This window comes from Theropithecus gelada, chromosome 14 (assembly GCF_003255815.1).
Source record: "Theropithecus gelada isolate Dixy chromosome 14, Tgel_1.0, whole genome shotgun sequence".
Taxonomy (NCBI): domain Eukaryota; kingdom Metazoa; phylum Chordata; class Mammalia; order Primates; family Cercopithecidae; genus Theropithecus; species Theropithecus gelada.
The window spans coordinates 58,061,917-58,074,182 of NC_037682.1; the positions used below are offsets into that span (position 1 = coordinate 58,061,917).

The 12,266-nt window shown below is 49.3% G+C and overlaps 1 protein-coding gene across 5 annotated transcripts in view; it reads right to left on the reverse strand.

Annotated features, from left to right (window-relative positions):
- Positions 1-11,396, reverse strand: part of PPFIBP2 (PPFIA binding protein 2) — a 144,823-nt gene extending 133,427 nt beyond the window's left edge. For all 5 annotated transcript variants that reach the window (XM_025355980.1, XM_025355982.1, XM_025355984.1 and 2 more), the window contains exon 1: positions 11,003-11,396. The gene's annotated coding sequence lies outside the window, so the exon portion shown is untranslated. The remainder of the gene's footprint in view (positions 1-11,002) is intronic.
- Positions 11,397-12,266: the final 870 nt, after the last annotated feature.

Below are 12,266 nucleotides of genomic sequence, written 5' to 3' on the forward strand. Positions count from 1 at the left end.
CTCCCACCCCACCCCTTCCCTTTTCTGCCCCCATTGCTCATAGAATTCAGAGTTTTGAACACTGAATTTGAAACCACACATCCCAATGTGCCTGATCCTGATCTTCCCCAGGCCCCATCCAGTTTAGCATTTATGTGCCTCCTTTCACTTTCAAAAGTATTCAGTTTGGACAATAAATTACACTAAATCTAATACTCTGGAACCTTCAAAAGTGTCTTTACTTCTCTGGCACCTGTTTCCCATAAAATGGGAATAACACTACCCTCACCTCAGGAAACAAGCCATTTGTCAAACCCATCAAAGTTGCAAGTTCTGCTCTATCCTTTCCTGTGGAAGAAACTTTCTGTGGGGCCAGTCTACACCTCCACTGCCTCCATGAAGCAGTCCAACATTGAACTAGTTATTCATGCAAAAACGTCTTTGATTTGGAGGGAACATGGACTTGCGTGTTGGGAGAAGGAAACTGTTGACCCTGAAGATAGCGGCTTTCTTGCCTAAGCAGGCAAGAAAGAGGTAACCCAGTTTTGGTCTTCCTAAGCTTAAGCGTCTGTGGCTCTACCCACTGTCTGTTCCCCTTGTCCCTATAACAAACCTCTTGATTCCTACACAACTCACACACACACACACACACACGTGCACGCACACACACACACACAATTGTCAACCAAGTAGTTCCTTTTGGCAGAGTTCTCTGAACCTTTCACCAGAAGCAACTTGGAGAAGTTTGCTAAGAAGGCCTCTTGGGATAACCAGTGCAGTCACAGGAGTGGCCCTCCAGGTCAGAGTGAGAGGCCCAGTTGCATGTGATGGCTGCATTTCAACCATGCACACAAGTCACTGTGGAAGTGTAACTTTACCCTGGAGAGCAGGGGCAAGAGTATCCCCACTAAACACGCCTCATTGGCATCCCTAAGCAGGCAGAGAAATCCTGAGATCTGGATCATCTCCTTCCCTATTCCCAGGAGGAAAGAGACATACCCGAAGCAGAGCCACCTAGGAACACCACAGTGGCCATAGGCCAGGGAAGAGGCAATGTAGGATCTAGTCCCCATAGCCTCCCTTGGGCTAACAAATCCCTTCCTGGAGATGCATTAGTGGTTCCTCCAACCACCTACTTCCTAAGAAATGGGAAGCACAAATCTAAGTCTGTAATCTGTGCAATTTGTGGAGTCCCTGACACTTTACTATGGGTGAGCAGGCTCATGCACATATTTTGGTCTTAATATGAAAAACAGAAACAAAAAACCTTCAGAACAAGATGAGGTATAAACTGGCAAGACCCCACTACAAAGCTCAAGAGAGAAGGGGAGGCTTGACAAGTTTTCCTTCAACATTGGCTCCCAGTATTCTTTGTGCATATGTTTTTATTTGGCAACTAACACATCTCAGACAATAATCCAAATGTTTCACATTCATTAACCCAGCTCTTCCTCAAGAAATAGAAGTGACCACTGTGTCAGCATCCACGGCAAAGACAAGACTCCATCCTGAGAGGCTGGAGGCTGAGGAGCCTGGCTGGGCAGAGAGCTGTGGAAGGGAGGGGTGAGGAGGATTGAGGAACTCCAGCCTCAGGGCCACTGAGTCTCCCCACAGCAGTACAGATTCTAGATAAGATCCTCACTCCTCATCTGACAGCTGTAGCCCTCATCCAGCCATCTGAGTCCCTGATCCTGACTCTACGCTGGCCCCTGCTTGGATGAGGTCCTCATGGCTGGCTGCCTTCCCTAGCTAGCTGTTCCCTGCACCCAATCCCCACTCCAACACTATAAGAGGCAACTTTTCATGAATTGGCTGGATGTGTCCCTGAAGTTTGGGTAAAGGAGGTGTTTGGGCCTTGGAATACAACTTTCCATGGAATTGATAAATTGACTGGTGGTTACATTCCCAGAAGAAAATTAATACACATGTGCCCACATTGAGCATAATAAGTATAAGAGCACTGATACCCTAAAAGTACTTCCTACCTCCAATCAGTCCCACATACAGCTAGGTCACAGGGCAAAAAGGAGGCCTCATGAGCCTTCAGGCCCCCATGGCATTGGCAACCAGCAGACATTTCCCATCTGGGTGCTTGACCTGTAAGACTCCAGCCTTAGCTGTTCTGCAGGCTGAATTCACCCCAAACCTGGTCTCATTCCCATTTTTCATTGCCTAATGGAATCTCCATCTCGACCTTCTGGCAGCTCTCCTCTGTCTATACTCATGCGCTACAGAAAATAGAAGCCCAGGCCATAACGCCAGGAGGCCTGAGTTCTACCACCAACAGCTAAGTGATCTTGGGTAGGTTTCTTTGGGCTTCACCATTCTTTCATGGGTACACATATAAAGGGCAAGCAAGAAACTACCCGAGACTCCCTTCTGATTCCAAAAGAATCAACCACTTTCATTTCCCTTCCCCCTTCCATGAAGTGCCTCCATGCTTTCATTAACATGCTATTAACAGTTGCCTCATTCTTCTCCCAGCAAACTAACACACAATGTCAGTATCCAGTTTGACTCTTTTCTCTCTCCCTCAAACACAATCAGTCACCAAATCCTCCCAGATTTCTTGGCATGCTCACTCACCTCTGCTCCCTTCTCTCTATTCCTACTGCCATTGCTTTGATTTAGGTCCTGAGCTACCTCAATGGGTTATTCTAACAGCCTGTGCTCATAAGAAGTTCCTCCCTGTCCCTCCAACCTGCCCTTCCCAGCCAGAATCATTCTGAACAAACAGTTTTACCATGTCTTTTCCATACTTGAGTATGGAACCTTCAATGTCATCAAAATAAAATTTAAATTATATAGCTCCAACTTTCAGGGCCTTCCATGATCTCTTCCCAGCCTGAGATTCTATCCTCACCTCTCCCAGTGTCCACCCAACCCCCTGACTCTAGCCATGTGGGCTCACTCTTCATTGGGCCTGTCCTTCCTCCCAGTCTCTCAGTTTCTGCTCCTGTTCCTTCTCTCATCTACCACACGAAATAACCAGCCCCTTTCCCTCTTTACTGAGGTAAACATTGCAAAGCCAGCCAGCTTAAGGCCCATATCTACCACAGACTCTTCCTGAACATCTGCTAACTGTGGGGCCACACACAACAGCTGATAGAGCCCTAAAGCAGCTCAGAGTTTAGAGGGGTATGGACAGAGACATACACATAAAGTGATGAAACAGCATCGCAGATCTTTATTTGATGTGATATGTATGTAACAGAAGAGTAAAAACGACTTAGGGGCAAGGGGGTTTCAAGAATTTGATCTATATCCTGAAGGATTAATAGTCTTGTAGAACAGAGACAAAAGGGCTTTCTGGGAAGATAAAAATAGTGTATGCAAAGGCAGATAGGCACAAACGAATAGAAATTATTCAGCTTCTCAGTTTGGGGAACAGTAGAGATGCAGCTGGAGAGCTAAAGTAGGGCCCACCACTGCAGAGACTTGAATGCCATACAAGGATGGTATATTTTATCCTATCAGAGAGACAGTCCTATACACTTCTGTGTCTAGGCCTCCCATCTACAGGTATGTCAGGGGTCATGATTACTATGCAACATAGAATAGGGTGATTAAAAGCATCATGCACAATGAATGCTCAGCTTTCAGTGTGCATGAATGTGTACATATGAACAGGACAGAGAGAGGAAATGAAAGTAAGAATTACAAGGGAGAACCAAGCCAAGGACCGTAAGGCAAACAGAAATCATATATTTGCTGAAGACAAAGCTCAGAGTCAGCAGTCCCCTGGAACTTGAGGCGCTAAGGAGATCTGGACCTAAAGTTAAACAGATTGTTCTAGGACAGCCTCTTTTAGAGGATTATTTACCAGATGAGTGAGAGATAAGAATGAAGCTTGTGAAGATCCACAAAGTCAAACAAGACTTGACTTTAAGGGTATATAAAGGATAAAGCCCACCTTCCCCAGACTACACATAGATTCCATGAAGACAGAGACACATAGGTGCCATCAAGCATTGGAACCAAAGAATGATACTAAGAAACATAAAGTTCAAGAGAAGTGGAGCTCCTCTGAAGAAGAAGGAAGCAGGAAAAATAGTGACTCAGGAATAAACAAAGCTGCCAAAAGTTTCAGCCTAGTTGTGCCCACACCAAATGGGGACTGAATGTCACATCTTGAATGGGGATGAACAGGCTGTAGAATGGAATAAATGTTTAAATACCTTATCAGTTGTGTTTATATTAGTACTTCCTTCTTATATTTTGCATTAGGATATCCACCAGAGGATTTCAAACAGGACAGCATCATGAACAGATTTGGATTTCAGGGGAAAAAAAAAAAAAGATCTTAGGGCCAAGTGAAAAACCACTTCTAAACCGAAAGATTCTCCCTGGGATCTGAAAGCTTGAAGAGATAAGTAACTCCTCCCTTCTCAGGCCCAGTCCCAAGGCGCAAGGCCTACTTGTGCTAGCAGCCTGTGTCAGCAAGACAGCAGAAGCAGGAAGAGAGCCAGCCGGAAGACATCTACCCTGCCCGGAAGACACGTACCCCCTGAAGATCGAGAGGTGGGCCATCTGGGTACCGCCTAGCAGCTACCGCAGACTGAGACACTTCTTGTTTACAGGAGACTATAAAACCCCTACCCCATCCTCATTTGGTGCTGATGCTATTTTAGGCCTCAGCCTGCCTGCACCCAGGCGCTCATTAAAACAGCATGTTGCTCCAACCGCCTGGTGTTATGTGTTGGTGCACTCTCGGGGTTTGAACCAATACAAGAACCTTTCATCTGGTGCTGAAACCCGGGAAGGGCTCGGATCTGTGTCCCCCGTGGACCTACCACTCCACGCTGGAAAGCAGGCCACAGCAGCTGGACAAAGGAAGCTCCCCAGCCCCTCTGTGCATGCACGTCGGTCACTGATCTCGCTTACTGGTAAGTTTCGCCGGGAACCCAGTTAACAGGGAAAAATCCGCTCGGTCTTTCTTGATTTCTCCAGTCCGAAAATTCAACGTTGGTCCAAAAAGGCTCCAAAGTGTGCCAGGCACTCGCTGATCATCTGGTCTTAGGGGGACACCTCTAAACCATTTGACCCCGTTCCAGGAACGAAAAAGACGGTGGTGATGATTGCTCCTTTTATTGTCTCCATCCCGCCATCCAGGACCGTCTCCTTTTTCCTTGTTCTCCTGTGCCTACCCTCCGTTATGGGAAACTCCTGGTTCTCCATTCCAAAAAACAGCCCTCTAGGCTGCCTCATAAAAAACCTGCAAACCTTAGGCCTCAGGCAAGATATCCGCCCTAAGCGCCTTGTCTTTTTTTGCAATTCAGTCTGGCCACAGTACAAATTAGGTAACAGTCCAAATGGCAGGCAAATGAAACATTCGACTTTACAGTTTTAACTGATTTAAGCAATTATTGCCAACGACCACAGAAATAGGGAGAAATTCCTTATGTCCAGACCTTTTTGCACTCAGATCATGACCTGACCTCTGCAATTCTTGCTCACCTGTTCAAATCCTTCTCCTCTATTCTCGCCACCCTAATCGCCTTTCTCCTCCCAACCCTACCTCTTTTTCCCCATTAGATCCAGCAGACTGCTATCCATCCCTCCCAGACTCTACCTCTCCTCTCAACCATCTTCTTTAACCCCGCAAGCCCTCCTCTTTATCTTCTCAGCTGCACTCTTCTCAGCCGCCATCTTTCCAGTCACCATCTTCTCAGCTGCCATCTTCCCAGCTACCATCTTCCCAGTCAGCAGTACCCACTTCTTTTCCTACACTGTCCTCTCCTGAGGACAACTAGCATTATTTGTACTCATTCTCCTTCCTCACTGCCCTCTCCTGAAGCCTGTAAACCCATTCTGCCACCTTATGCCCCTATCTATCCTCCACTGCCTATCAAATCAAATCCCCTTCCCCATTCAAACCCTCAGCAGGAACCACTTCCGACTTCTTCCTTCTCTCCTGCCCATACTTGCTTGAGCGCCATCTTTGGCCCATGCCCCACCCTCACTTCAGCACCAGTGCTAGAGTGCCTCCTTTGGGAAGTAGCAGGAGCTGAAGGTATTGTTAGAGTTCATTTTCCCTTCTCCCTCACTGATCTCTCTCAAATTAACAAAAGACTTGGTTCATTTCCAGAAGACCCTACCTCTTATATTAGGGAGTTTCAGTATCTTACCCAGTCTTATGAACTAACTTGGCATGACCTCTACGTTATCTTCTCTTCTACCCTCACCTCAGAAGACCAGGACCGTATCTGGACCCCACCTTAGGTGTATGCTGATACAGTTCATCACCAAGCTCCTGCCGAGCCTACTGGTGCAGAGGCAGTCCCCAACCAGGCCTCCCACTGGGATTATCAAGACAGGGCCTCTAGATGCTGCCATCGAGACCACATGATTGTGTGTCTCCTTGCAGAACTCAAAAAGGGTACCCATAAAGTGGTAAACTATGAAAAACTTCCAGAAATTACCCAAGGTCCTGACAAAAACCTAGCCCTTTTTCTCTCTCATGTAACTGAAGCCATGAGAAAATATACCAACCTAGACCCAGCCAGCCCAGAAGGAACCACTATCTTAAACCTTCGGTTCATCTCCCAATCCATTCCCGATATGGCTCAAGCTTCAGAAGCTTGACGACAATGAGACGACAAGCCCTCAAACCCCCACAACGAGACCTTCTTAATTTAGCCTTCAAAGTCTTTAACAATCATGATGAGGAAAGTAAAAGGCAAAAACAGGCAGAGTTTCAAATGCCTGCCTCCACCATCAGGGGCCCTGCAGGCCCACGGGGCCACAGCTCCACACAGAAGCCTCCTAGCAATCCACCTCCACCTGGCACCTGTTTCAAGTGCGGCAATGAAGGCCACTGGTCCAGACAATGCCCAAACCCAGGTAAGCCCACTAGGCTGTGTCCCCTCTGCAGAGGACCCCACTGGAAGTCGGACCATGAGCAGCCCCTGCAAGGACCACCCCCATCCCTTCCCGAGCAGGCCAAAACCGCCTACTCGGATCTCATCCGCCTTGCCAGTGAAGACTGACGGTGCGCCCTGGAACGGACGCTCCGGCAACTACCATTGCTTCATCTGAGCCAAGGGTAACCCTGATGGTGGCAGGTAGGCCAGTATGTTTTTAAATTGATACCTGGGCGACCTACTCTGCTTTACCTAATTTTTCAGGACCCACCCAGTCCTCTCACGTCTCTGTTGTGGGAATTGATGGACAAGTCTCCAAACCCCGAGCCACCCCTCCACTTTTCTGCTCCCTGCACACCTTTTCCTTCACTCACTCTTTCTTAGTCCTGCCCTCATGCCCAACTCTGCTCATAGGCAGAAACATACTTTCAAAACTCCACACTACTCTCCACTTCCATGTTCCCCATAGTACCCAACACATCAACCCAGACCCATCTGAGGCTTCTAATTTTCTTCTACTCCTGCAACCTCCCACTCTAAAACCTGCAACGTTTCCTTATCCCCCATCTGTAGTTAACCCCACTGTTAGGGATACTTCCACACCCTCAGTCGCAAAACACCACATCCCACACTATTGAAGTCAATCCGCGCCTCCTAGGCACCACCTCCCAAAAAGCTGAACTCATCACCCTCACTCGAGCTCTCACTCTAGCAGCCAGACAACAGTTCTCTAATTTTGGAGGATTTAAAACCCTGGTAGGGACAGTAATCTTCATCACTGGGTTCCTCCTTTTCCTCCCCTGTGTTATCTCACTAATAATAAAAGCCACTAAAACTCTTGTTGAAACTACAGTTAGCCACCGGACAATTCAGATTATGCTCCTGCTACAGTGACACGATGGATACCAACCCGTCTCTCAAGAATACCCTAAAATTAAGTTTTTCTAGGCCGGGCGCGGTGGCTCAAGCCTGTAATCCCAGCACTTTGGGAGGCCGAGACAGGTGGATCACGAGGTCAGGAGATCGAGACCATCCTGGCTAACACGGTGAAACCCCGTCTCTACTAAAAAATACAAAAAACTAGCCGGGCGCGGTGGTGGGCGCCTGTAGTCCCAGCTACTCGGGAGGCTGAGGCAGGAGAATGGCGTAAACCTGGGAGGCGGAGCTTGCAGTGAGCTGAGATCCGGCCACTGCACTCCAGCCTGGGCGGCAGAGCGAGACTCCGTCTCAAAAAAAAAAAAAAAAAAGTTTTTCTTTCTCCAAGGAGCCCATGCCACCCCTATGTCACACCTGAAGTAGTTATTGAGAAGGTCACTCCTTATCCCTTTTTACTATAACCAGATAGACAGGAATGAAAGATTCTCCCCGGGGTTTGAAAGCTTGAAGAGATGAGTAACTCCTTCCTTCTCAGGCCCAGTCCCAAGGCGCAAGGCCACTTGCGCCAGCAGCGTGCGTCAGCAACATGGCAGAAGTAGGAAGAGAGCCAGCCAGAAGACACCTACCCTGGCCAGAAGACATGTACCCCATGAAGATTGAGAGGGAGGCCGTCTGGGTACCACGTAGCAGTTACATCAGACTGAGACACTTCTTGTTTACAGGAGACTATAGAACCCCTGCTCCGTCCTCATTTGGTGCTGATGCCATTTTAGGCCTCAGCTCACCTGCACCCAGGCGCTCATTAAAACAGCATGTTGCTCCATACAGCCTCGTGTTGTCTGTTGGCGTGCTCTCTGGGTTTGAACTGATACAAGAACCTTTCATAAACTTTACCTTAAGTATTACAGTCTAAAAGCCATACCATTCCTCAGGCCCAAAGCTGAATCTTCCCAGCATTGTTTCTCCCTCCTCACTTGTCATTCTATCTAATCAGTCTAGAGACTGTCCCATTCCCTAGTCCTCCTTCCTACAGATTCTCTCTCTCCAAAGTCTCCCTACCTGTCCCCTCCTCACCACTCTCTCAGGCCCAAAATAAGGCCTCATCCCTTCCACCCTGAATCAGCCTCCGAGTTTCCTATCCAGTCTCACCGCCCCCACTGTCTTTTCCCTTGGACTTTGCTTCCCACCACACTGCCAGAACTTTGCTGTTGCAGCATTGGCCTTCGGATTTGTCAACAGAATCACCTGGGGGAACTTGGTAAAAACATCCCAGAGTACTTAATCTGGACATTTTACAAAACTCCCCAGATTATGAGGCAGTTTGCAAACTGCTACTCTAAATTCTTGCTATACATAGGGAAATGATCAGCAAGCTCCTGGGAATCTGTTAGAAACCGCAGAATGTCGGGTCCCACCCATGACCTGTGGAATTGTAATTTGCATTTGAACAAGATGCCTGCATGATTCTCAAACTTGTTAAAGTTTGACAAGCTCTGCTCTACAGTGTTGTCACATCATGCACTCCACAAATATTTACTGGATTTTCTCTGTATCAGGCTAGGAATTGGGAGGGTTAAGGACCAAGGTCTTTGACTTTGAGAAGTTCACAGAACCATCAGTCAGTCCCCTGCTGTGCCTTCAGACCAAGTCCAGACTTCTGCACTGGACAGCTGGCACCATTTTCCAGCCTTATCACCAGTCTTACTGTCTAGCACTCAACATAAGAGCCAAGTTGGACCACTGACCACTTCTCATGGTGAGTCCATGCCTGCCTGCCCACACAGTTGTCACAGCCCAGGCCACACTCTACCCTTTTCTGCCTTGAAAAACGCAGGAGGGATCCTTTGAGGTCCATCACATTACCCTTTCTTAAAATTATCCCAGATTTCCCACTCAGATGAAAGACAGGAATTCCCATAACTTTGTTCCTACCGTCTTCATGTCATTGATCTCATTCCACTTAATCTTAAAGTCAAAGCGCATCTCCTTTAGCTACCCAGTAAAGAAGGCATCATGATGGTAAGCAGCTTGTCTCTCCAGTAGCAATAAGCTAACAACTGTCACATCACCAAATCTTAAAATAGTATTACTAATAATTGAAATACGTTAAATAAAACACGGATATATGCAATCAGTGAAAACCTCATCAATCATCCCCATCTCCCACTTCAATGTTATTTAGATATTAATTTAAGCAAAGTGCAAATGGGTTGCCTCTTTTAAGCCAAAGAGAGAAATAATTTCTAAATTAGATAACTTAGTTTTCCATACACCTATAATAATGAAAGACTGAATATGCTGAAGATGAATTATGTCTAAAGCCCACTACTTTTCTGTAGTTGACCATTTAACTTCACATAATACACTATAAAATTTGAAAAAAACTTCAGATTTGTATTATAATCAATTAAGAAGGGGTTGAGAAAGGAGAGAGATGAAGAGAAAGACAGAAGAGAGATGAAGAGAAAGACAGGAAGTAGACCAAAATATAGAAAAAGGAGACGGATCTATACCAATTATCCGGTTGCTCTAAAAGTAAAATTATAATTAGATTCGTTTTTTAAGAAGATTAAACACTGGCAAAAATGCCTGTCTTAATCCTACCCAAATGCTGGAAGTTCTGTTCTCTAGTTATATAATCTTATTTTCATCCGAAGAAAATGTACGGGTCTTAAGTCTGATGTGATGAGGTGACGAGGAGCCCACTTTTAAACAGGACCGTCCCCATCCTGAAATCTATGGGGAGTCAGTGGTTTTAGATTTTGAAAAGCGTGCTGTATTTTTGCACTTACACTACAGAACTGGCTTTAGCCGAGGCGCTGCATCTAGACACACGCTGTGTCCAACAGAGAATTGCCTGGGCTGGACAGACCTAAAGCTTCCGCAACCTCCTTAGGCTCCCTAGTCCACGCAGCTGCTCCCCGGGCTGAGCAGGGCTGAGACGCGCCGCACAGAACTCAGGGACCCCACCTCCCTGCGCATCTCCAGGGCCACGCTGGCACCTGCAGGAGTGCGGACTGTCCGCTGATCCCAGGCAGGGTGGGGTGGAGATTCGCAGCCAACCCACAGGAGTTCTGCCCTCCTCCCAGGCTTCTGGCCAGTGGAGTTGCAGAAGGGTCCCCGTCCTCGAGCCTGCGACATGCTCCGGGGCTCACGGAGACACTGACCCACACGCCCCCGTGGTTCGTAGCTCTGGGGGCGCTCCACTCCTCAGGCAATGCTCCCGACGGGGATCCCAACCCCGACCGCGCGGCGAGCCCGGGGTGTGGGGAAAGCCCACTGACCTGGGTGCGGGGCCGCGGCTCCTCTCCGGGCGGCTCAGGTGTGCGGGCCGCTCCCGTGTCCCTCCCACCTTCAAACATGAGAGCCCAGAAGCGAGCGACAAGCCACTGGCCCACCGACCAACTGCCGGACCAAGCGCCCGACCAACCAGCGGACCGACCGCAGCGGACGGGGCCGGCGCCCACGTGACGGGGCGGGGACCTGAGGGAGGCTCTTCCTGGAGGGCCGCGCCCCCACCCCGGGACCTGCCACGGGGACCACCCTCTCGGGCACCCGCTCCCTCTCGGGCACCGAGGAAGCCTGCTGGGACCCGTCCGCCAGAGTTCCTGTTCCCCGGGGACCGGCCTGGTCAGCCCCGCCCCTTAGAACCTGCCTAGTCCCCACCCTCTGGGCCGCGAGTCCCGGCACCAGCCCCGAGTCTCTCGGCGGACCGCGCCCCCTCCCGGGAGCCCCGCCCCGCCCCGCCCCGCCCGGCCCGGCCCCGCCCCGCCAGCCGCACCTCCTCCTCCGCACAGCTCCGGTTGCTGGGAGGCCCGGGTGGGTCCCCAGCCCTCTGGCTGCCAGTATCCTGGGCTTCTCCAGCCCTTCAGCGCCGTTCTCCGGTCACAGGGAATGAAAGCGAGGAAGAAGGAAACTGTGTCGAGAATTGCGAAGGGAGAAAGCATAGAAAACCCACATTAGAAGCACACCCAGAGCAGCAACCCTTCGAAGCATCCCGACTTCCTCAGGCCGCATGGGATCCCAGCAAAACTGAGGTGGTCTCTAAGCCGTCCTCCCTAAGCAGGTCGGAAAGCCCCGAATCACCCCAGGTCCCACCGCGCTCCACTCGCGACTTGGGGTGGTGGAGGTCCCTCTAGTGGTTGGCACCAAACAAAAGTTCTGTCTTGCGAAGAGCCGAGGTCAGGAAGCATTTCCCTGTGCCCAGCACCAAGGATCTGGGACCTTAGGTCCAAGGAAAGCGTTGGCAATGTCTGACCACAGGAATGGGTTCTCGAACTGGGGAGGACTGAACGCTGGAGACCTGGTCCAATCCCTACCTCCAGTGTGTGGCCTGAACCCGTTTTGGTTGTACTGCTAGGCTGTGGCCCTGCCCAGGCCTCCAAGGACTGGCTGCTGTTAAGCTGTTTAAAATCCCTGTAGGCCTCAGATGGCAGCGACACCAGGGACTCTGGCATAGTCCCCAGCTCTGGCAGGAGTCACCACAGCTCTGGCCTTTAGTTCTCTACAGGCTGGAGTGTCAACAAACTCCACAGGATACAACTTTTT